Source organism: Zonotrichia leucophrys, chromosome 4, assembly GCF_028769735.1.
Source record: "Zonotrichia leucophrys gambelii isolate GWCS_2022_RI chromosome 4, RI_Zleu_2.0, whole genome shotgun sequence".
Taxonomy (NCBI): Eukaryota; Metazoa; Chordata; class Aves; order Passeriformes; family Passerellidae; genus Zonotrichia; species Zonotrichia leucophrys.
In genome coordinates this window covers 35,946,894-35,972,770 of record NC_088173.1, presented here as the reverse complement: position 1 = coordinate 35,972,770, position 25,877 = coordinate 35,946,894, and the positions used below count along the sequence as shown (strand labels likewise).

The 25,877-nt window shown below is 41.1% G+C and overlaps 2 long non-coding RNA genes across 3 annotated transcripts in view; both read left to right on the top strand.

Annotated features, from left to right (window-relative positions):
• The window catches only part of LOC135447393 (uncharacterized), a 36,494-nt gene extending 25,698 nt beyond the window's left edge, over window positions 1-10,796 (top strand). Inside the window, exons 4-7 of the long non-coding RNA XR_010440093.1 lie at window positions 379-610; window positions 5,273-5,388; window positions 6,329-6,452; window positions 10,667-10,796. This is a non-coding gene — a long non-coding RNA (uncharacterized LOC135447393). The remainder of the gene's footprint in view (window positions 1-378; window positions 611-5,272; window positions 5,389-6,328; window positions 6,453-10,666) is intronic.
• Window positions 10,797-16,415: 5,619 nt separating this feature from the next.
• Window positions 16,416-25,877, top strand: part of LOC135447392 (uncharacterized) — a 240,880-nt gene continuing 231,418 nt past the window's right edge. For both annotated transcript variants that reach the window (XR_010440090.1, XR_010440091.1), the window contains exon 1: window positions 16,416-16,596. This is a non-coding gene — a long non-coding RNA (uncharacterized LOC135447392). The remainder of the gene's footprint in view (window positions 16,597-25,877) is intronic.

Here is a 25,877-nt window from a genome sequence, read left to right as displayed (position 1 = left end):
CATGCTAAGAACTACATGATGTTTATCATTACATGGGGTATCTCCAGCAAAGTTTAAAACTTGCCATTTGAACATATCATGGGCTTGTGATCCACTCCACAAGGGTCTCATCTCTAAGATGAGAAGAACCTTCCAGAACTGTAGGTTTAAAGGAACAGATCCCAGGCACATCCTGGGACTTTTATTTTCAGCTTTTAGGCTTTGTTAGATGTAGGAGAAAATTCAATCAACAAAGTTTATAAAAGCATTTCTGCCCTGTATAGAGTGTTGTTGCATAGGGTTTTCTTTCTGGCCAGCAGCTTTTTAGTTGCCTCTTGGTTGCAAAAAGAACTGCAAAGTTCTTTTCTGTGTCTTCAAACATTTTCTTTTTTCTTTCAGTTACTTAAGTGTCTTCTGGACTCTCCCTGCCACCCAGGACTCAGAGTGCCAACACATCTTTGCCCTGTGGTAGCAGCCCCTCAGAATCATTCCTCTGATTTTTGGAAAACTTACCATTATCTTAGCACAGCCCTTTTCAGAGGGAAGAAGAGGCTCAGAGAACAGCAACTGTACTTCAGCAAAAGTGCACATCCCTCTCTGCTTCCCCACACAATACTTTGGGAGGTTGAAGGTAATGAAAATAATTTTAACCCATGTTATCGACTGCAGACCTACTCATGGTGAGCAACAGGTTTAATTGTTTTAGCTGCTGTTTGTTTGTCCATCAGTTATCTAGGAGATTATGTCTGCTCAAAAATAATAGTTGTCATATGTATGTGACAGTATTCCAGTCTAACTTCTGCCTTATAACTAATGGTTCAAATATCCAATCCACAGCCAGTTGTTTTGTGGTTTATTATAAGCTCTGTGTTGCCTGCTTTCTTCTCTCTTGACAGATGCAATTTTTTGAGTTAAGGAGATAAATAAATCCCATGTAATCACACAATGAGTCAGCCACAAATATACATGGCTTCAAAAATGTTCACAGCATTTTTATTTCTTCCTTTGTGCTGCTGAAAAACTTACCTTTGCACTAATAATGCTGGACACAAGAGTTTTGGAAGTGAATTCAGAGATTTATTCCAGAAAAGATTAGCCTGTTCTCTCTTTTTTTTTCTCTAATTTTCTCTTTCTCTCTCTCTGTTGAGTCCTAACCACAGCTCCTAAAGATGAAGTGGACTATTTTAAAATAATTAAAAGTTTCTGCCTTAGCATGGCTTCCATTGACACCACATCTGCTTGAGCGTGCCAGGAAGCAGCTTCAAGCCAATTAAAAGGAGATGGGTGCATTGTACAGCTCCCTTCTCTCTCAGTGAACTTTTGACCAAGAGGGCACTGTATTGATGAATTTCATTTCTTCCTAATCTGCTTGTACTCTGCTTGATAGCTTGGGGCTTTGCTCTCTTCTGCTTCAGTACAGTGACCCTGCTCTTGAGAAAGCTGTGGGTTCGAGGCAAAGATTTCAAGTTATTACAAGATGTTGAGCACACAGATCTTTCCTTGGCTGTCTGCAAAATGTTGTCTGAAAGTTGAGAAAGGCTCTCACCCCAGACAAGAAGTAGTAAGGCATTATTTCACAGCTTTTAAGGCAGTAACAAAGAGTTTCACTCAGCACTACACAGATAAATAGACTAAGTCCTTCAGGGTGAATATGTGAAAGGGGCAAACTAAGTGCACCCGGGGACTGTGTTAGTAAAAGGCATGAGTTGTACGAGACTTTTAAGAGCTGTTCTTCAGGCAGGTGCTCACATGCTGCTCAGGCAAGTCAGAGGTCTCCTCAGGAGTAACTCTACACATATGACAACAAAAGGACATTTCTGTACGGCTGTTTCTGGGATGATGCCACAGGTATTTTTGCAGAGATCTCAAGCTGAATTTTGCCAGCCTTTCTGCCTGTTCTGTGATGGCTTGTCTTGAGCACAGTCTAGTGAACAGTGCCAAAGGTGCAATGTTGCAGGATCCACACATTCCAGCCTGTTTGCTATGATGCTAGCCAGGCAAAACAGGTTTGTTTTTTGGCCTTGAGCACTGGTCAACAAAGAGTGTTGGCTTCAAATATCAGCTCTTCCTTGAATAGCCAGGAGAGTTATTTTTATTAATTTCTGTTAATTCTTAGGTGTTAGATGTTGATTGAGATACACAACAGCAGAACAGGGCCACAGTTCACTTCTTGTGAGCAGAAAATGATGCTGAGAGGAAAGCAGATTACATATCCTTCAGGAGAAAAGCAGAGCAACAAAAAAAAAAAAAAAAAAAAAAATGAAGTTCTTATACATAGCTACAAGGAAATACCTGACACCTACATCTTAATATTGGAAAAGTCCTTTGCTGTTCAGAGACTGTTCATTCAGGATCTAAGTGACAGGTGGAAGTAACATTCTGAAACTAGTACACCATGAATTTCCATTTCCTTAGGAATTTAATATTTATAAAGTGGCTTAGGTTTGAATTGCTATGACAGTATCACAGCATTAAAAGACTTGCCTGTCCTGATAATATAAATGTAACTGCTTTCCCCAAGAGCATTTTTGACTAGTCCTTTTCCAGACTATTTTATTTTTTCTTCAGTTATGACACTTTCCACACATACAGAATGTGTTCTTGTGGCACGGAAAGAAAGTAAGCATGACCTTTATCAAATAAAAAAATATTCATTACTTCTGCAACAAAGACTAAGTGTCGATGAAGTAGAGAGACTTGTATTTACTCAATATCTGGAAGACAAATACTGGCCAAATCTTTTTATCACCAGTACACCACTCCAAGTTAATTGGAAAGACAGAATGACATCACAAAATCTCATCAAAAGGATTTAGAGATGTCAGTCTGAGTTCCTAAACTTACAGTGAATTTGGCACTTAATTTTTTTACCTAGCCTTTTGGACTTCCAGGATAATAGAAAAGAAATAATGGAATGGATAGGATAATTTAGGAAGAGATTGTGTTTGAAACCACATTATCAAATAAATCACCCTCTGTGGAAGAAAACAATAGAGTGGGACCTTGACTTTACTGGCTGGATAAAGATAAGTATTCAGACAGAGACAACTAAAGCTTAGGAAGATAATAGCTTGTCCATCGGGGCAATGTTGCCAATTAATGTAAATAGCAGCATATAGATCTCCTCAGGATTGCCATTGGGCATGCTGGGAATATTATTAACACCTCTGTGGCCATCTGTTATTAAGGAATTGGAGAGGCAAAAGGAAATAAGAAGAGAGGATCAGCTTCTCATTGGAGATGCAAGGGTTTCCTCTTTTTAATTTAATTAATTAATTAATTTTTAATTAAACAGCATTTTTTCAGGTCTGAAACAGGGCAAGAGTGTCTGCACTCTATTTGTTCTGTGCCTCCTTCACAGATATGCCACATTTTGAAACCCAGGATCAGAAATATATTTTTCCAAGAGGAAAGCATTGTTTATGCTCCTTACAACACATTGCCTTGAGTAGTTTGTTAATGTTATTATTTCTTCCTTGCAAATCCATTAATGTTTCAGATGGGAACAACTGTCTACTCCTCACCTGGACAGCCCCATAAAAGATAAAAAATTGCTAATGTCCTGGAGGCTGTGATTTTTAGAGAACTTACCATTATCTTAGCTCAGCTCAGCTTATCTGCTTGAAACTAGACAAAAAAATCTTCCACAATATTATACATTCTAGGCAAAGGAAGATTGTGCACAGAGCTATTTATTAGGACTGATTATAAAAGTATTGTGGGTTTGTTTTTTTTTTTTTAGCAAGATTATTTTCCTCCCCTGTGGAAAATGGTGTATTAGAATGTTCTAGTGGGAAACAGAAATATTGTGGCTTAAATCCACAAAGAAATTAATTTATAAATACTCTTTTACCCTATGGAAACTGCATTTCTGGGGTAAACAGGAAAGATCAGATACAGAAATTACCTGGCTGGATCTGTGTAGCCACTCCTGACTCCTGAGCAGGAGCAGGGAGGGAGGTCAGTGGTATCATGAACATCCTGACCATGGTGCCTCATAAAAACTAGCTTAGAGCTTTTTCTGCAGTAAAGAATGACAACCCACTGCATTTGAACCACAGGGTGCCAAAACCCATGCAAAAAATAATTTCCAAATGCACACCTTTTTCTGGTTTGATTGAAACACCTAGTTTTCATGGAGACTGGTTTTTTTCATGGGGAGGGAAAAAAAAAAAAGAAAGGTGAACTAGGTGCTGTTTATGATCAATAATACCTGGTTTAGTTCCTCAGGTGGTATACATAGGTGTTTTTGCATTTACTGTTATCTGATTGAAGCAGAAATACCAGGAAAAGACTAACAGAACACGCCTTGTATCTATACAGTAGCAGCTGCTACAGCATTGCAAAAGCAGTGGAGAATTTTAGAGTGCTGCCAATAAAGTCTTTTCATCTCAAGTCTGAGCTTACAGAACCTTCTGACTTGTACAACAATAATTTCAAAAGGCATCTCTGAAATAACACTCACAATTAATGTATGCTGGAAGAATTTGTATGGTGTGACTGTGTTCACAGGGGTCTGAGGATAAGGGAAGAGACGAGGATCTGACTCCATGTTTCAGAAGGCTTGATTTATTATTTTATTATATGTATTATATTAAAACTATATTAAAAGAATAGAAGAAAGGATTTCATCAGAAGGCTAGCTAAGAATAGAAAAAGAAGGAATAATAACAAAGGCTTGTGGCTCGGACAGACAGTCCGGACAGTGGACTGTGATTGGCCATTAATTAGAAACAACCACATGAGACCAATCACAGATCCACCTGTTGCATTCCACAGCAGGAGATAACCATTGTTTGTATTTTGTTCCTGAGGCCTCTCAGCTTCTCAGGAGGAAAAGTCCTAAGGAAAGGATTTTCATAAAAGATGTCTGTGACAGCGTGGTTTTAGTCCACTCCCAAAATCAAGATTAGCAATGGAAAAGGGTTCCAGCTAAGAAACTTTAAGTGGTCTTAATAGTCTTATGAAAACAAACCAACAACAACAAAAAAAGAGCAGAGATACAACAGCATAATTCCAGGTAATCAGGGCTGGCCTGACTGGCAGACTGATGGTGGGAGATGCTTCTGCCCTGTGCATCTGTGAGCAGCTGGGGGCTCTGTCTGCAAGTGAGGATTTTGCAGTGGTGGCAGTGCATGTGTGTTTGTAAAGTCCCATCGCTCAGCTTTCCACTACTTGACCAAGTGATGGGCAGATTTGCCCAGCTGCCAGCAAAAGGCGGGGTCTGCCAAAACAGCACTGGGGAGCTCTTACTGATATGTGTCCTTTTTACTAAGCCTTACAAATTTTGCAGGGTGCTGGCCACAAGCTTGAGAAGATTGAGCTTGTCCCCTTACAGTACTAATGAGAGCACACCAATCAACAGCGTGGCTAATTGGCTCCTCAGCTCACTGCTTCACCTTCCTGCAGGTAAGGCTCTCCTCCATCCCCTTCCTATTACCCTGTTCTGAATTTCATTTCTGGCCTCTGGTTTGTGAAGAGGGATTGCATCATTGCATCATAACAGCAGTTAATTAAGAATGAAAACCCACCCAAATCGATTACAACAAATCAAATTACTCTAAGGACAAAAATGCAGCAATGACTATTGCAGTGAAATATATGAAAAAGCTGTCTTGATGGTTCAGTATTTATAGTGGCCAGCAGCCACTGTAAATTCCTGAGTATAACAGGAAACAAACAGCATGTGTGAAATGATCTCATCTCATCAGGGTGCTGATTTTATGAGCACTTCTGTTGGTGCTTATCTTCAGACATGTAGATAGATCTACATGTGATCTGAGCATAACAGTTTTGAAGACAGCAGCAGGAAGAGAAGAGCCCTGAATAAATGCAAAGGGGAAAAAAAAGTAAAGGAAAAAGGAAACTATTGGGAAAATAAAGAAAAAAGTTAAGGGGCAAAAAATCCCTTCATTTGGTGGACTTTGTTTAATTTTTCTTTCCTCTTGTAAGTGAGAGGAGATGTCCCCTAATAGCATCATTTTTGGAAGCAAACTGTGTTTTCACACATGTGGTCTGACAGTGAGAGAGATCCCAGCAAGGCTTGTGGTGTGAGAGGAAGGGGCAAGCTCAGGCTTGATACAGAAATGAATGTTTTGGAGAGCCAAGATTTTTATGGAAGATGCACAGCAGAGAGGTGATAGAGAAGGCAGGAAAGCACCATTATTTTAAGTAAAATAATAAGACCTAGGATGTAGTATAAGGTTTTAGAGTTAGGTCTCTGCTCAAAGCCATGCATGGTATGAGGTATGGCTGGCAGAGATGCCCATTGTTCAGGTCCCTTGTAGGCCTTCATTCACATAGAAGTGCAACCACCAAATTAAAAGAAAAGATTTAATGTACTTTACAGGTCTTTGAGGGTGAAAAATTCCAGCAATGAGCCAGTTTCAAGTTCACCTGATTGCTGAGCTCCCAAGGAAGAAGAGGCAAAGAAAGACAGAGGAGAGATGAGCAGGGCTCCCTTCAAGAGACAGGTGAGTTTGGGCAAAGGTGAGACTACAGGGAAAAAGGAACAAAAGAAGGAAAACTGACTCTTGTAAAGGTACTGGGGGGTACTGGGATTCCAGGGATGGCTGTGGGGTGGTGGTGCAGAGACAGTGGGATTTATACCTGCAGATAGGATATAGCTGAATGAGAAATAGTCATGTTACCACAGGGAATTTCTGAAGCTTTTTACCAGGAGTGTGTTCTTAACAGCACTGAAAATACAGCGGGATGGAGCAAGGACAGCCAGCATAAATCACCAGAGGGCAGCTCCTTAACACCAGTGAGGGACACAGCCCAGTATTTCTGCTGTTGTGAGGTGCTGTGCTTTATCTAGCAAGGGGGTTAAGATGCAGTGATGAATTGACACTATCTAAGAAGTTTCCTTGTTTTTCTTCATGTGTCTGTTGGGATGGGCTGGTGTGACCACTCTGAGTGATTCTCTGAAAAGTAAATGGATTTTGAGGGCTCTGCCTAAGTTGGGGGAAAATACTCTTTCCCTAATGAGAAAGCCCCTGAAAAATACTTTTTTTTTTTTTTTTTTAATCTGTGTGTTGAGGATATGAGGCTGCTTTGACATTTCTTTCTATGTCTGACTCCCTCCTGTCCTTCCCCATATTTCCAAGCTGGTCAGACTCACACACATGTAAGTGAGGTGGCAGATGTGTTAGGATATGTGTTTCATGGGACCTGAGGCCCAAGCAGGGGCAGGAAACCAGTGCTGGTTGCTGCTGTCTCTGCTTCCCAGACAGGAGCAGGAAAAAGTTCCACTTTTCTTAGGGAAAAAAAATAGGATTATAATGAGGATGCTGGAAAAGGTGTGGGTTGTCTTCTGCAGAGTTTCTTCCCATGGCTGAGGGAGGGTGAGAAAGGATGCATGTCTTTCCTTGAACAGTAATGCCTAGGAGCCTCAGATAAAGCTCTCATTTAATTTTCTGTTTATACATCAAATGGCTGCAGGCTTCATAAGACTTTGAGCATCCTTTATGGAAAAGTGTTTGTTTGGGGCAGGTCATTTTATAAGGCTGGTGATTTGGGTTTTTTGTGAGATGGGGGGCAGCACTGTCCAGAGGATCAGAGATGCTGGCAATTTTAAAGAACAATTGGACTGAATGCCAGCAATGCTCACAAGTGCAGCTCCTAAATGCACATAAATGTTTGTGGAAGAACTTCAGACTAATAAACACAAAGTGCTTGTTTGTTTCTTTTTTTATAAACAAAGAACACTAAAGGAAAATTAACATGATTGGAGAAAATAAGGAGATGAACTTGAACAGCTTGCTGCAGTAAATGGATTTTGTCAGCTTTAATGTATGTGCCAGTGACACTTCAGGTATAAATGAGGACTTGAGAAGCTCTTAAATCTGAAGATGGAAGCTGATGAAACGTGATATTCTTCTTGTATTTAAATTAGGCTTAGCAACTACTAGATGATCACTTAAACCCTATCTGAGCCATCATTCCCATGTCTTAATAGTCCTTATTTTCTCGAGCTATTTTGAAGGAATTTAGTGCTATTGTCCTATTAAGCACTTTCACTGAATTAATTTTTGGGTTAGAGTTGGTAACTTTGGATAAAGGTAAAAATCAAGATTTCTGTGTGAAGATAAAAGATGACCACATTTTGCACACAACAAATAAATAGAGAAAAACCTCACATGCAGTGTAAACATTTCAAAGTAATTTGATAATAATTTTTTTTTGCTAAAACAAATAAGCCATCAAGTATTGTGTTCCATGTGTGTTGCCTCTATATGATATCTTTATGGAGAACTGAAGATTTTCCAGGCCTGCTCTGTTTAGTTCAGCTTGGGCTCCACTGATGGTGAGACCTTTTCTTTTTCACAGGTATTTTCTTTGCATTCATAAAACTATTCATGTCTTTGAGGAGAGGCAGGAAGGGGATAAATATCTGCTGCAACCTAAATGACAGCACGGTTTGTTGGTACAGAATAAAAGCCTGAAGTTTTTCAGCATGCAGTGAATAGATCAATGAGTATTTAGAAGCAGAAAGAGCCTCCTTGGTTATCCAGGCTCATCCCTGCAGGCTGTAAGTTGTGAGTGGTTCAGCTGCCTGTCCTTCTGGTAGAACTTCTTTTTCCCCTGCTGCAATTAAGTCAGGACAGGGGACTCTTTGAAAGCACGATGCTTTTTCACTGCTTTGTGGAGACAAATGGCTGTTGGCTGACTGGGAGTGTGTTTGGGTCAGCCCCTGGGGCTGCAGGTGCTGCACTCAGACATGCCAGCCTGCCCTGGTTAATGCCTCTCCCCCCTGGACATCCCTGTCCCTCCCACCCTGCTCCAGCCAAGAGCAATATGGTCAGCAGAGAGTGACCTCTCACCCTGTGCTTAGCTGCAGGATTGCCCCAGGGGGAGAAGGAGGGGAGGTGAAGGGCTCTGAACTCTCCAGACAGCAGAACTCCTGCCAAGAACTGATGTGCTAATAGGTCCAGGTGCCATGGCCATGCTCACCCTTCTTTTGAGGCAAACAGCAGTGCACACCCAACAGAAAGGAATTTTTCATTTAAGTGTACATAAATCTGCCAGGCAAGAGGATGAAGAAAAACTTCCTCTCTGAGATCCTCAGGAGCAGGATCTGTCTAAGGCATTGGTGTACTTCTCTAGAGAAACATGCCTCTTTCTCAGCTAAATAAAACCCAGGAATAATTCCTAGTGCAGTACTTGGGCCATTGTTCAGATCTGAAGCACTTTTTATGAGGCCCTTTGATCTGGATTTAGAAACTACAAACTCCTTGAATGTCCATGCCTAAGATGGAATTTCTTCCCCCCACCCACAGCTCTCTGATCCCTAAATATCACTGTCTTCCAGGAGAACTGCTTGGAATTTTAAGTTGCTGAAAAGAAAGGATAGGATAGTTCTGCTGCTTGGCACAGGCTGTGGGTTGCCCAATTTATGCTTCATGCTCCCCAGGGAAGTGGCAGCAGGTATCCTTTGCCTGTGTGACAGAGCTGGGAAAGATGAGATGCTCTTAGTCCTGAGGAATTCAAACAGGGAGACAAAGATGACTGAGGATTTTCACCTTGCACTCTCTGTACACACTCTCTCAATGCTGTAAAGAGAGTTTAGAGCAGGGCTATATGAACTGAGCTTGTGGAGAGTCAAGATTTAATTCTGGGTACATGAACCATGTTCTTTGCTCTGTAATAATTATGTAATTACTAGAACCATTCACTCTTAGTCTACTTGTTAAAATTATTAGCTTAGAGCTCCTCTGTTACAGAAGAGTCCTAGAAGAAGTATTTTAGTTGCAGTTGCTTAACATCAACAAACAAATTACCTGTCCCTGCTCTTTGCAATGGTAACCTAGCAAGGACAGCATTTGCCATAAACTACTTCTGTGCTAGTTGCTTTCAGTAAAAATTTCATCAGATTAAAGGATCAAATGAGGTTTTGCTCTGTCAGCTGGAGGAGTTAAAAGAAACTGGCTTCTAAACAATGAACAGTTATGCTGGGAATTAACTTCCAAGGAGAGGACAAACTCCTTCAGAATATAACCAGGAGGAAATTAATGTTAGGCAAATGGCTAAGGTTTCTCACAACCATGTCCAAGTCAACCACAACACTCAATTTCCCTTGTCCATTTTGCAGTTGAAATTTTTACTTCTCTTCCAGCAAAACTCCAACATGTCAAGTCCCTGCTCAGTATAAGCACATGGGTTTTATGGCCTTCACAGTATCGCCGTTGCTTTTTTTTCCCTGTTTTAAGAGTAGAGGAAAAAGGAAAATTGTGAAGAAGGAGGCTAATTAGAGAAAATGGGCTTAATTTGGGAGCCACAGGTACCTCTTTTGTAAGCTTTTGTTGAGCTTGTGCCCACAGTAAATTTATACAAGCTTTAGAGTGATGGTAAATCTCTGTTTGCTATGGCCTGCTTTAAATGGGGAGCTTTCAGCACTGCTTTGCTCATAGCTAAGGACACAGATGAGGTAATAAAACCAACAAGTACTGGGAAATACCCACTCAGCTGTGAGAAACATTTCCTTGAACCCCCTGGTTTTTTGGATCCATATAAAACAGCTTTTATTGTTTCAATAAGATGCACGGTAGCTACATCACTGTGGGTTTAACAAGGGCTGTTTTGAGGTTTTATTCCTCAGCTCTCTGCTGCCTTCTGCCTTGCCGGTAGGGCATTTCAGGCCTCTTTCAAAAAGAATGCCATTTGTTATCACAGTTTCATCTTGCAGGTCCTAATTGTGGAAGGTTTCACTGTGAGAATTGAATGCTGATTGAACTGAGCCGCCCCAGCTGAATGAAGCCTGGCCTGTGTACGCCTCTCCATTGAACAGGAGTCAGTCAGGTGAATTACTATTAAAACAGGAAAAATCAAAGCAGTGCAATCACATTTACAAACTGTAGCTGTGTTTGTTGGAGGTATCTAATTAGACAACCAGAATGTGGTGGTGAGGTGGAGCAGGAGCAAACTCTCCTGACAGGCCACTTTTCAAGAGGGCCAGTTCACACTGAATGTGATGAGTGTGTGGGTTCCTCTGTGGCACAAGCTCACCAAAGAGGGGTGCCAGGGGCAAGTCAAATTGTGATGGCCCTCTACTGCTTGCTAGCAGCAGCATTTGTGCTTTTACTCCAGTTAGGGACAGGAATAATGAACCTGATAGGTCAAACCAAGGCTACACCTTTGGCACTCCCCGCTGTCCAAACTACACAGGAATTACACATCCACTTGATCTGGAGAGGTGAGAAATACCTGTCACTTGCAGGATCTTCATCTGGATGGTGAATGTTTCTGCCTGGATCTCATTGCTTAGGAAAAAGGCCTGCTAATAGTCTTAGCTGATACCAGTCATAGCCTAGCAGCTCTGGAATTACCATTTTGAGAGCCTCAGTTAGGTCTCTAGTGTCACCCTAATGACTAACACATTAGCAGCTCTGAAAATCCATGTGCAAAGGAATTACCTGCCTAAAGAGAACTGTTTTGTGTTAGTATCCAAGAGCTCAGACACAATTACTGAATGTTTAGTGTCTTGTCATGTCTAGACCACCACCGTAAAAGCAGAGTAAATTATAGCTGCTGGATAAGAATGCATGGATTGATTGAAAAGGGTCAGAGGTCTCTGTGTGGTTTGTATTAAATTTGTTATGCCTCTTAGCAAGCATGCTGGAGTTGCATGGGAAGCAATCTTGGCATGGGATGGGGATGACCAATGGCACTTCACAGTCTTGTGCCACTGAAGAACTGCAAAGTTGTTTCTGTCCGTAGAAGAAAAAGCCACAAACCTCAAATCAAAATTCATGTCCCTGCTAAATATTAAAATTCCTCCTTAGCCTAGGATGGCAGTACCAGCTCCCAGGTAAATCTGAATGCTGAAAAAATGCTCTGGCACTGAACTTCAGCCCCCCACTGGTATGGACAACTGAATTTCCTTTATGAACAACCAAATGGCTTTGCTTCCCTGAAACAGGGGAGGTGGCAGTCTTCCCCCCTTCAAAAAAATGAGGTTTGAGCATGGTACTGATTTTATTAAAATATTTGGCTCTTTAAAAAAAGTTTACCAGTCAGGCTTGAGTCTAAAAAGCAGATGTGGTAGACATAAATGAAATAGAAATAGTAAAGAGCTCAACAGTGACAGATGGGCTGAGACCAGGCTCTGGAGGCAACTAAAAAAAAATTAATCAGACTGAAAAGTTGAAAGAATTAAGACTTCTTAAATTTGCAGACAAAACTGGAGTCAATCAATACATTTATTTATTTTTGAAATAAAAGTTCAGTTAAGATTTCCATACCTTCAACAAAAAAATAGAAGCTTCTCTGGGAGGGTTTTTTGTTTTGTTTTTGTTTTTTTATTGTCTTTTTAAATAAAACCTCCTCATCTGAGCACAGCATTAGTAACTACTGTAATTCTGAAAAAAAAAAAAATTGAGGAAATGTTTGTAAGGTCTCAACAGACTCAAGGCAAGATTGATTTGGGGAAATGACAAATGGCCATTAATCCAGGAAACTCTGGCCCTTTAATGAAATGGCTTAAAGAGCAGCGCAGGAAAAGATGATCAAAGGCAGATCCTTTCTTAGTAACTACAAATGTGGAGCAGAGATAAGAAGAGTGAACAAGTGTCTGATTGCCTTTTACAATGAGATTATTACTGTGTGTGATCATTAGATATGAATGAGGTCTTTTAATCACTGTAGCTGGGTCTGGACATTGCCCATCGGCTGAATTCTAACAGAGGTGTGGTGTAATTTATTTAATATTAATAAAGATATTCCCTCCCTCACCAAATAACTCACTATCTGTTTTGACTTGCAGACCTTGCAGAGCAATGGGATGGTGCTGTCTGCCAGCTTTTGGCCATTGCTTTTGGCTAGTGAATGAATAATGAAACCTTTACCATTTGGAAATTTCTGCAGAGCAGCAATTTGCAATTTCCTCATTGAGCTACCTCTGTGCAAATCTCATCGTTTATCCCTCGCTTCCCTGAACTGTGCATTTCCTATAAGACACTCTGTGAAACCTTGAATTTTTCCATCATAAGCTGCGGTAGACAGCTGGGCTCTGTCACACTGGTAACTACTGGTGTCGCAGGGACCACTGGATTTCTAGGTGCCACAGGGTCCTGCCCCATTCTCACCTTTCCACTTTGCAGCCGCCCAGATTTTCCCTACAACTGGTTATTCCACCATCTCATGCAGCACCCTGTGTCAGTGTGTATTTCTGCATGTGGACATATCTGATGCACATGACAACGTGTCTCGTGCACCCCTCTCCTGGGCCTCTGATGGATGGCAGACATCCTGATCACTAATTTTTATCAACTGCTATTCAAATTCATTCTCAAATGCCTCATTGCATCATTTGCACAGCCACGCTAATTAAACATGATACTTCTCATGGTTTCCAAGCATCAGTTTGGCATGTTCCACCTCACTGCAAAATCTCTCTCTCATCATGCTGGTCTCACTGCTGCCATCCCTGCAACTACCTTCAGTATTTCCTGCACTTCCCAGTCCTGACTGAGCACCAAACTTGTTGAATCTGTCCTGTAGTGGAAGTGAGAGAGATAATGGATATTGTCTCTGCACTCCTGGCATTTGACATTTTGTGATAACAGCTCCCTCTATCAGCTACCAGAAGGCACTGAATAATAATACTGGGAAAAGAGCCATCCCCTCTAAAAACCTGCAAAATTATCCTAATAAAATCAGTAATGAGATCTAGTTTTAAAATAACACACATCCATCTCCTGCATACAGATAAAAAGCAGACCTCCATTGACATCCAGTGGATGCCAAATTCATTCCACACTGTGGCTTGAAGATTGACCTTAAAGCATTATCTGTTGCTTTTCTTAGGGTAGTGCTCCTCATCTTTAAATTCTTTTGGAGCACCTGACCAGAAAGTTAACATGTTGTGAAACAAATGCAACATGTAAGGGTTCAGTTGATTTAAGGTATAGAATATAGAAATTATTGTATTATGGATACTATTAATTAAAAAGATTATTGACAGCAGTGGTTTCCAAAGAGGAATTTCCAATTTGAGTTGAAAAATCAAATATGTTGGTGAAGAGAAATGCTTTTTTAATAATGAAAATTAATAGCAATTCCCCTGATGTAGCTGACAGTTCGCCTTTACCTCCAAAGATAATTGTGTTATTTTGCATGGCTGTACAGAGATAGTTACACTGCTAAGCACAAAGTTGCTGTATGGGTTTGCTAAGTGCTCACAATATAAAAAACATTTATGCAGGAGCCCTCTTTATCTTGTGCCATAGGTCAATAACTTTTCCTTCCATGTGAATGTAGAATTTAATTATTTTGGGAAGGGCCAACTTGACCTCAGAGATTGTAGTCACATTGCAGCATTTGGAGACAGATTTTCCATTGTGGCTGTGTTTTTCTCCTTGAAGTAAAAATAATTCAATCTTAAAAGATAAGTAATAATTATTTATCCCCCCCACCCTGATAATGTTTTAACACAGCATCTCTGAGCCATATACACTTTAGTAGAACTGGCAAATGCATGTAGGTGTGATGTAAATTTTTGGTGTTAAAATCCAAAATCTGCCCAAAATATTTGCCCTTGCATAACAGAGGCTGCCTTAGAGTTTGACTGCAGTCTCTGGATGGCTATTATTGAAACCATTCAGGAAAGCTGGAGATCTAAATCCATCAGAGAGTTTCTGAAGCCCCAAAGAATTTCAAAAGTGTGAGGCTGAGTTCAGACCCAGCACAGGGCTTCATGCTGTTCATCCACCCGTGGAGCAACTCAAGTTTAGATGCCATGAGATGGCTCTGTTGTATATTGACATCAGGGAATGAGACAGGGAGGGCTTAACCTGGGAGTTTCTGCACATTAACCCTCAGGGTTAATGCAGGGATTGATGCAGCAACACCATGAGCCCACAGAACTCACTTCAGTGCAGGCTCTGTAACAAGAGGGCAGGAGAAAACATTATGTTGTGCTCTCTGCATGCTGCAGTGTTCAAAGACACAAAGGCAATGGTACATATGTTTCTAATCCTGAATTTCTGTTGTAGTCATTTTTGTGTGTATTATTGGGACAGCTTGAAGGAAAAAAGAGGGTGATGTATTGTATGTGACTGTCAGCTGCTACTAGGATGCCATTTTTATCCTCCCCTTCATGTCATGGTCATTCTCATCACTTTTCTTTCTTCCATATGGTTTTACCTGCTCTTTTCAAACCCTGCAAATTAGGCCTAGCTTGGGTATCAAGAAAAATTTCAGTTCTAGTGCTTGATTAAGAACTTTAGTCCAATTTTAGTTGCTCTCAGCAGGTGATATTATTTCTATCAGTATTTATTGTTAAAACTAGACTTTTTCATATTTCCTAATAAACTGGAAATAAAACTTTCTTCTGCTTCCTTGTAAAACCTACACCTAAGAGGTGTAGCTTGAGTCTCTGCAAAGTACACAAAATGAGGAAATAGTTAATCTCTGGATGCACTGGCCAACAAGCATACTGTGAAATTCAACTCTGTGATGGCAACAATATAATTCCATAACATTAGCACTCTTTATACAGATAAGCTTTTAGGTATAGTTCTGTTCTAGTTATACCAAAACCATGTGTTAATTTTTCTTAATGGAATGCCCGATTTTTCAACTGAACAGTGTTTTTGTTAGGAAAAATGCTGCTTCTTGGTATTGAGCAGTAGTGTCTGTGGATTGCAGATCAAATTTCCTTTTCCTGCAGAAACTCTGCCTAATGCATAACTTTTGGAAGAAATTCACCCCTTGAAGAGTAGCAGGAATTAAATGACTAAACAAAATAAAACAAAATTAGTCAAATGAACTTAATTTGTTAAAAGTGGAAGGTGGGAATAAACCACCTCTTCTCTGAGTTTTTGAGCATGTCTGGAACTTCCCCATGGAGCTGAAGCAAAAGTGGTTGGGGATGGAGGCTGGGAATGCTGCTTTTCCAGGTGTGCTCAGTTCCCAAAGGCTACAGCTCATCCTGTTGTTATGCCTGGAAGATATTCCTAAACCAGCAGTGTTTCCACTTTGAATACAGAATTAAGTTTTTCAATAATGTAAAAAGGAAATCAATTTCAGGTCATTTCAACTCAAAAACAGACAAGAGGAGCCCTTGAGAATTTGGTTACTTCTAGCACAGCTCTTTTGCCTAGAGTTATCCAGATAACAAGGCTCATCAGATCTTCCAGTGAAATTCTTATTTGTGGATGTGTAACTTGTGATAAGCAGGACTGATGAAATCTTATTTTTACCTCATCTCAGGCTGCCCTGCATTTTAAATAAGTTAAACTAGATTCCTTCCAGACCTCTCAAGTGTTAGGATTCATCAAGGGCATTGCTCCTGCAGATTGCTTTCACCTGAACTTGATTGTCATCAGCTGGTGATCCCAACAAGGGTTAAGATTCATCAGGGGCATTGCTCCTGCAGATTGCTTTCACCTGAACTTTCAGGTGGTCAGCTGATGGTCCCAGCAGCAGAAGAAAACCCTGACCAGCTCTCATTCCAGTGTCTGATGGTGTGAGGTCAGTACTGATGATGCTGAAGAACAAAGGTCTCATAAAGCAAAAGTCTCCAGCAATAGAATTTTGCTTCCCTACCAGCTTTGTGTCTCCTTTGGACTTCCAGAGGATTGGACTAATCTTTGCTCCCCTGTTTGGCACCAACAGGTAAGATGAAATGATGATTTAGATTTCTATTTGATGCTAAGCAGGCTGTGTCTAAATTGACTCAATAAATCTGAATCTAGCAAGTGAATTAATCTTGCTTTAAAAGCCAGTTAGGTGTCAGTGTCTTAGCTGTTAGTTTTGATTGCTAATAGTAATACTTTGGATTTTAATGTAACTTTTGCATCCTGCAGTGTGATTTTCTTTTTAGGTCTCTACTAGAATTTCTTGTTATTTGGTCTCTCTTAAACTCATCTCTTTGGCCTACATGAATAATTTGAAGGTCTCAATTTAATGTATGTGTGCCACAGTGCAATTGTAGCTGCATGCTCTTGCAAAGAGCTCCTGAAAGTTGGATTTAACTTGGAGTTCCTTAGTGTTAACCACTCTGCTGTTTGCTGTTAGAGTGGCTGTTTCTGCCTTCAAGGCAGAGGCAGCTTCTTGCTGTGCCTGGAAATTGGAAAAGATAAGAGACAGATTTTGTGTTTGTTTTCCTTTGTCCCTAGACCTCTGTCTCCTCCAAAGTTGTTCTTCATGCCTTTGCTTATTTTTCACTGGATTTTGATCTCCCTATCAGTTTGCTTGAAAGCTCCAGGTATTGTGTGTCCATTTTTCCAGAATTTTTCCCTGATGTCATTAAAAGATGTTTATCCCCCTGCAGGGAACCATCACCTTCAGGGGTGGGGGTTTGCAGCAAATCTGTAGTTCAGCCCAACATACACTAAAAAACTAGACAGCTAGTAAAAGAATGTTGAGGAGTCCAATGGGTTTTAAATGGCTTCAACCCACCTTGTCCTTCCTGATGATCAGGGATGCTGTTGTCGTGCCAGCCTATTACGGACATCAACAGTGGGAGTCATGTTGGAATTGTGACTGGACTGGGCATTGCAATTGCTATAATTTGCAAAGTGTAGGATACATTTGTATTATTTTGTATTGTGTTTTCTATTCCTCCACTAAATCAGAAATCCCATGTGATACCAACTATATTCAAACACGTACATTTGAAATGAAATATTTCATCTGCCATGTGAGGGCTATGTAAAAGTATCTAGTTTGACAGAAAAAAGCGGGGGGAAAAGGCAAGATCAATATTTAACCTTAGCAATGAATTCACACTGACCTTGTTCGGCAATGGTCTTGATCTCCAATGGTAATGGATCAAGGCAAAAATTTAGTCTCTAATTCTGTGATTTCATATGGTAGTGTATCAAAGCAAATACTTAGTCTCTAAATCCACATTAAATGAGGTACAGTAGGCTTCTTTTTCTTGGCATTGGGGACAAGCTAAAAGAATCCTGTATCACATGTGAAAAATGCCGTTAATTTACTGGGAAAAGCTGAGCAGGGCTTCATTTAGGGTGAGAACAAGAGGCTTGCCCAGACAAGATTGGGAATGCACATACCTCAGGGTTAAAGATGGAACACTCCTTTAAGGGCAGACATACAGTGTTAATTTAACTACTCAAAGTGGTTTTGTATAAGTGGGAGGGCAAAGGGACACCAAGTTCTCTTACTTTGTCATTGGGTGATACAATGTACTAGCTGGAAACCTACTAGAAACTTATAATTAAAGGTCTCTGCAGAATATATGAGGGTTCTGCTGAGCTTCCTGCATAATTCTCAGTGAAAGGAGAGGAAAAATTCCTTTGAAAATACAGGAGGCAGTGAATCTGTCCTCTCTGTGTGAGAGAGCTCCAGCAGAGCTGCTGAGGGCTGATGTCACTGAAGGCATGTAATACTTGAAGTACAGTATGATCAAATAAAATATGCAGAAACCAAGCACAGCCTTAGGCTCATTTCCTTTTAAGCAAACAATGAAAAAAAACTGTAAAGATATGGCAGGGGAAAACAACACAGGGAAGAAAGCAAACCTTTCATTCAGGAATTTGAGGTACCCAGAAGCCACAACAGGATCCATTTACCATATGAATGGATATTATTTAACCCAAGTTATGGACCATGATCTGTGGTAGCCTCTGTGTTTCTGAGAGTGCAGAGCATGGTATCCAGAGCTGTCTGCTCAGGCCCTGCTCTTTCAAGTTGGGCTCTGGGTGAACCTGGTTGCCTGTAAAGAACATCTGTTGCATTTGTTAGGGCTGTTTGCAGGTGTTTACTGTGTGCCTAAGTTCATCCATTCTGGAGAAGGAAGGATAAATAAAGCTCATTTGCCAGAACATCCCTCATTTCTGTGAACTGATCCTCTCCACTGGTGCCAAACCAGTGGACTCAGTCTCTCAGGCATTTTTGAGCTCAAATGGAAGCCTCTGGTGGACCCCTTGGGAGGGGGTCTGTGATCCCTTGCCATCCAGTAATGCAGAAGGTACAGCTGGGTGCTTGTGGTAGTGAGCAAAATTGCACCTTCACCAGATGCAAATTGGTGTTTTGATCTGCTCCACACTCCCTGAGTTTGTGGTTTAAAAGAATTGTTTCTGTCAGACAGTTCCTGTGCTCTGATAAGCCTTCTTGTCCACTAGTCTTTCTGGACCAGAATCTGTCTTTGATCTTCCACAGAAACTGGATAGATGGATTAACATATCAAAACAAATAGGCTTCTTTTATTACCTTTCCCCAAGTCAGCTAACCTGGAGCTTTTCCAGGAGCAGAAGCTCCTCCATTTATTACATCTTTTTATGCTGATCAAGGTTTGCCATCCTTGTGTAATAGGACACAGAGCGGGGAATAGAAGAAGATTGTTCCTACCAATTTGTTTGATCTTCTCTTCACCACACTGCCATTGAAAGATTTTCCCCACCCCTGCAGTTGGCTACAGTATAAAATCACTTGCTGCTAACAGTGCTCTGCTGCTCTTTCTCAACTTTTCTACAAGGTTTTTTTTTTTTCTTTTTTGGCACTCAGCAACAGATAGAGTTGGTTCATCTCAAGAAGTTTTTGGGTTAGAAAAGCAGAGGAAAGTCTTTATCCCAGAAAGACACAGATGTTAAGGACATTTCTTTTCCATTCTTTTCATTTAGTTTGTCTCTACCCAAGATAACGTAAAGGACAAAATATAATGTCACAATGTTCTCATACAGAGGAGATTTTTTCTATTCCCAGAGCATAGCAATTGGAATTAGCTTAAAGAAGACTGAGGAGAAGAAGAGGATAAGCTTCTGTGAGCCATCACAGTCCCCTGTTATGGTTGCTGACTTTCTGGATTGTATGATGTCTCAGTAGTTGAAGGTCAGCTCAGTATTCCATCTTCTTAAGGCAGGTGTTTCAGTGAAGTTCTGAGCTTTCATGTTTAAAACAAGGCAGCCCTCCCAAATCCACATTTCCCAACCTGCTGGCTGTGTAAGAAGTGGTAAAACACGTTTTCCTGGTACCAGGAACTTCAAAACTACTGGGCATTTTTAAATCACATGCTACTGATCCTCTTTCTCCAAGTCAAATAGTAGCACTTCCCACTTTGTAGACAATGGGAGTCTTATCACTGCTGTGTTAAAAGCAGAGCAATTCCAAAGCTGAGCTGTTTTGAAAATCCCTCCTTGAGTTCCCAAGCTTTAATCTCCTAGCCCTGCAAGTAAAGCCTGTACATTCCTTCAGCCTCTCTCTGGCTTTAAAATAAGTGCATCTTCTTAGTAAGCTTGTGCCTCAAATGTGAAGTGATATGGGGATGAATGAGAAGGGTTTACATAGACTTGGGAATCGCCATTTAGTTTTTTTCACTCTATTGTCACAGGAACAACAACCTTTCCTTTGTGTAGTATAAAATTATCAGTATATGGTAGCTAAATTTTACAGAGGAGGATGTGACATGGTTTATCTGGAAGGATGACAAGGCATGAAAAATAATCAGGGTGACTTGAAAACCCAAAAGTGCAATTTTGTGCATGTTGCCATTTCTGATTTGCATTTCACTGTATACCAATGGCAGGAAAAAATACATAATTATTGTCATAAAGCACGGACTTCTAATCCCCTTGAGAAGCACAACAATCCCTTCTAGAGTTTTAGTTGACATGGTGAAATTTAAAAACAGCAATATAGGATCTTGGAAGCCATGGTAACTCTTACTGTACAGAGACACTAAAATGTAAAGCACCCTGTAGTGAGCTACTGCAAAAGGTGTGTATTGGCATTGGAGTTGCCCTGCTGGGAAGCACTTATCATGTGGAAGTTGTCAGGGGCAGATGGTGTTTGGTACCTGACTTCATGTCTCTGTGCTCATGAGAATTACCTGTGTTGCACAGTGCTGCTCTTCTGCAAAGCTGCCATTACAGGGGTCACCCTACTGACCCAGCATGTGGGTCTTGTGAAGGAACCTGGTCTGCCAGGATTGCAGGTCCCAGTGCAGCAGGGTGCAAAATCTGGAGTTCTGTTCTCTATGTCTCCTCTAGAGGCTTACGGTGTTGTGTGGCTTTCTGCTCTCTGCTTGGGTCAGAGTTGTGCCTTGGCTCCACTGAAACGTGCCAAGCTTTCAGCCAGAGAGGTTTGCAGCAGGGATTCTGCCTGAGAATGCTGTGCAAAAATTTAGTGGGGCCCTGATCTTGCTCAGAGCTTCTAGATTGCTAAAGCAATATAAAGGTTAGCAAGAATAACTCATTACAGACAGCCTAGCAAAGCTATTCCCACAAAGAGTCCTCAAAGGGTCGTCTCTGAGGTGTATTTGACTGGCTCTACATACTTCTGCCTAATGCAGAGCTGTACTTTCACACCAGGTTCTGGCAGGCCTGAGCAATCAGTAAATCAGCTCAAGTCCTTAAAACCACGACTGCCAGATGTCCTGTAGCCAGAGGGAAAACTGCACTCTCTGAATTGTTGTGGTGTTTCCTACCTTGGGGAAAGTGGCTTTTGTTTTTCCTACAGTATTAAAACAAAGCTAAGTGCCATTAGTGTATTTTTTAACTTTTTCTGGCAGCAGGTGATGGTGAATGGATAAATGCAGTTATTCCAGGTGTTGGGATTTATACCAGGGTGAAACTATAATGACAATACCAAAAATGTCAGTATATTTCCAAGTTTGGAGGGAAGTGATAGCTTAGTATTACTGGCTGGTTTTTTTCTGTTTACTTGCTTCTTTTAGACATTCTTTTAGACCAAAAACCCTTCAGCTGTTCCCAACAATATTGAATGAGCCTCTAAAATTTTTCCAAACATACAGTCGTTGTTGACTTCATACTGGTGATCCAGTGGCTGAAGAGACTCATGCTGAAAACGTTGTAGAGGATTTTATCAGACTTCATCAGTCTCTTAAGGCTCATGTTTTACTGTGCAGATAATTGTGTTTGTGTGCTGTTGTCATGGTTGCATAGGTATGGACTTTGCCATTCTGGAAGATAGAGAGGAAATTTAACAGCATGTCACTGAGCAGGTAAAACCACACAGGCACACATGCCTGTTGAAGCAGCAGGTTTCTGTTCTTCATCTTATCTTTTCTCCAGGCCCTCTTCCTCCAGTTCTGCACTCTCGTTTTAATCTGTGTGGCACATTCCCTGAGAGGAGCTCCTAAGCTCTTTACCACTAACCTTAGGGTTGATATTGGTAAAAGCACTATCAAAGAGATAAACAGAAGGGCCAGACCTGTCTGACAGTCTGCCTTTCATCTCCCAGATGTATAAATCTGCATGGATTTCAAGTTTTTTTCCCCTCATAGCACCATTTGTTACCCATCTCCTTTTTCTCTGTGATTTTTACATGCATGAATCTCTGGCACTTAGACTGTCTTTGCTTTTCTGCTTCCCAGGGGTCTTCACTAATTTCTTTCTTTCATTGTGCTCATGTCTGCACTTACAGGAGAGGCTGGGTCAGTAAGCTGTGTCAGAAGAAGGGAAAGGATTAGAGGAGCTGTGAATGTCCTAGGCCAAAGTTAGACCTCTAGAGCTGTAGATACCAGTTCTGTCTTCCTGACCCTGGACAGGCTTGAGCAACAGCTGGAAGTCAGCAAGCCAGCAGACTCCTCTGTCACCATTTGTCATTGTGTAAAGAGGCACTTGTTGTGGGACAGGGCAGCCAGTGGTTTTTCTGTCTGGACCTTTTTGGCAGTTTTGTTTTGGCTCTTTGTAACAAAATAAGTGTGACCACAGCAAGCCCAAGCAAATGTGTAGGTACTGCATTGACACAGGTAAAGCAGCCACTGAAGATGCCCACAGCCAAGGTGCAAATGCTCCCAGCGAGCTGGATATCTGTTTTGGTCGCTAAGGAGGCTAGTCTGGTGTGACCAGCCAGCAAGGCACTTAGTGGTGTCTGAGGCAACAAACTGGCTCTGCACTGGATGTGGAGGAGAAAGAGGTGGAGATTTAGAGCAAGTGCTGAAAGCCTTCCTGGTTTCCCTCAGAAATTAGTACTTGGCTAACGCACCAAAACCTGCTTTGCTGCTATTGTCTCTGTTGGATCTTGCAAGGCAGCACAAAGACGTTGGCATTTGCTGCCAAGATGTCTCTGCTTTGTTGTGTAAACACATTTCTAATGTTTCTCAGGATGTATGACTTTAAGAGCTTGGTTTTCTTTGGGTTAGCAAAGCAAGTAATGGGAGTAGCTGTGTCCTGCTGCCACTTTGAGGGGAATAGAAAGAGACGGAAAGCAATTATTCAAGTCAGAATGTGTGCAGGGCATTTTTATTATTGTTATTTATTGTTTTATGGTCACGCGAGTAGTGCTGCGCTTCGGAGGAGGCAAAGCGAGCCTTGGGCACAGCCTGTGTAAATCACCACGGCTCCATGACACCTCTGGATTTACACCAGTTTGCTTTCCCTGCATCCTGGCCCTTGGTTTCAGCCTCCAAAAATTGCCTTGTGCATTTTAAATGTGAAAAATTGGGACAGCAGGCATGATGAACAAAAGAGAGGGGATGGGGAAGGAGCAACCTAGCTCACTGCCTGATGTGAGATGCTGGGTGCATGAGCAGAGCATGACCTTCTCTCCTCTCTGATTTTTTCATCTGAAAAGCTTTGGTAAAACTTTTTTTAGTATTCTGGCTAACAGTTACATTGGAGAAGGAAATACACTTGGGGGACAGGGCATGTTATAAATCCTTGAGGTGAAAATAGCTAAAGCAGCTAAATTCCTGTTTGTATTAAAATATGTTGGTTTGTCTGCTTCTCTAGTTGTTTAGCTGGCAGATGTATTTTTATTTCTATTAAACATGTAGGTGAGTGTTGTGCTGTTTTACACACATGGAAGCTGCTGCAATGCCTGAAGATTCAAAGTGAGTAACTCACTCATTGGTTTGTCTTCAGCCGTGATTTAGAGCCTTTTTTGGTTGTTGTGGTTTTCCCTATCCACAGCTCAATGCTTAAGATTTCCCAGGATAGGGAAGTTATGAAAAATCATGGAGGTGGTTGTAGAGAGTTGGTGAGAAGTTGTGTAAAAAGAATGTTTTAAGGGGGGACGTGTGCAAGGTTTTAGTTATTTATTCATTCCGTTTTGAGGGGGTGGGAATGAGGCTTTCTGACTCCTGCCACCTGGGAAAACTTCCTGTGGCCCCCATGGCTGCTCTGCTCTGTGCACTACCACCTTGGGGACCCTGGCTGAGTGGGCCACCAGGTGCCACTGTTCCTGGAGAGGCACAGGTTGAGAGGGGCAGGCACCACATGGACTTGCCTGGTTTCCTCCAAGCAGGTGCCTCTGGAGCTGGTGCAGGAAAACCAAGGAAAAAGTGAGTTGTGTGGGCTGGCTGAAACCAGGGCCCTGGCATGGTGGTGACTGGGTTCCAGATCCTTGCAAAAGACAAAGCAGTCAGGGCTATCAAGATGTGCAGGATAATAAGACGAGGTAGCTTGCAAAATTTAATCCCGAATAATTTCCATGGGTTTAAAATTAGGTTAACCTTTATAATTAGCAAAATAAGGCTTTTAATAATCATCCCCAGGGAAAAAGGGACTTCTAACAAAAACAAACAAACAAAAAACTACCTTAGTATTGTTCCATCTATTCTGTGCTAACTTCTTAGGCATATTTTAGGCTGATGTCTCTTCCAAGCAGCCCAGGTGAGGTGCCCTGCTCTGCCATCAGGCAGTGCTCTCTACAGAAAGTCTTTGACATCAGCAGCGTTGCTGTAATTTACCTTAAGGGTGCTTATCAGTGTGTTCACTGCCAAAACAACTTTGGCAAGCTTTCTAAATAACCTTTTTAATGAATCCTTTTAATAAGCTGTGATGTCTGTATTTTCCACTCTAGCTGTTATCATAACGTTGTAAGTTTTTCATTTCAGTTTGATTATTATAGCTCGTGCGTTTGGCCGTGTCTGTATCCTTGCAGTCTCAATAATGACAGTGACCTAACTCCAGTTAAAGTGAAGCTAAGCCTGCTGAGGTTTCAGACCTAAAAATGTCCTGTTTGCATTTTTGCAAAGCAGAAGTCATAACTTTTCCAAGCCTAATTTGCAGCTTAACTATGCCAAGTTGTGAAGAGCTGTATGGAAAGAAACAAAAACTCACACAGAATTGCAGATTTCTTTTCTGTTAAAAAAAATGCCTAAGCCACTCATTGGTCTGAATGGAGAAATTTTTATTCTTGCTATTTTTTGTGAAGCAGGAAGTGCAACCTTTTTGCCAATCAAAACCTGGAAAAAGTATTAGGTGAAATATTGTTTCAGTCAGTGGAAGGAAAGGGAAAATTGTGCATTTTACCAAAACCAATAAGAAAATACTTCTCAGAGAAGAGAAACATTTTGGAAACAAATATCAAAATGCTTAATTTTGAAAGTAGCTTGTTTGAAGACTTTTATTTCTACTTTTATCTGGACATGCCTGTTAGCTAAATTGAATTTGAATTTTCAGATATTCCTAGATAAACCAGAACAATATTTTAGACTTCTTTTGCTTGGTAGTTGATTTTATATTCATATGAACACTGTTGTCTAGCAACTCTTAGCATAACAGAGCTGAGGTATGACCTCCAGAAATAACCTCTGAAACTGAAATTTGTTGTGCATTTCAGCCACCTGCATCACCAAAAATGAAGCCCTTCCCTAGTCCTGCCTTTTTCCCCAACCTCCTTATGGTGTTTCTGTCCCAGCATGAGATGTGTTTAGGGATGTGTGAGGGATTGGATATTGATGGACAGACCCTTTCTTTTGGCATTAGGGAATTACAAAAGTTTGGAAAGGACCTTGAAAGATCATTTGGTCCAACGCTTTGAGGGAAGGGGAGCCTAGATGAGACCATCCACCTTGAAAACCTCCAGTGATGGACATGCTGCCACATCTCTGGGGAGGTTGTTCCACTGACTGGCTGATTGCTTCACTGTAAGAAATTTCTTGCATCAAGATGTGAACCTGTCATTGTGCAACCTCTGCCTGTTGCCCCTTGTTTTGTCCATATGACCCCTTGTGCTGAATCTCT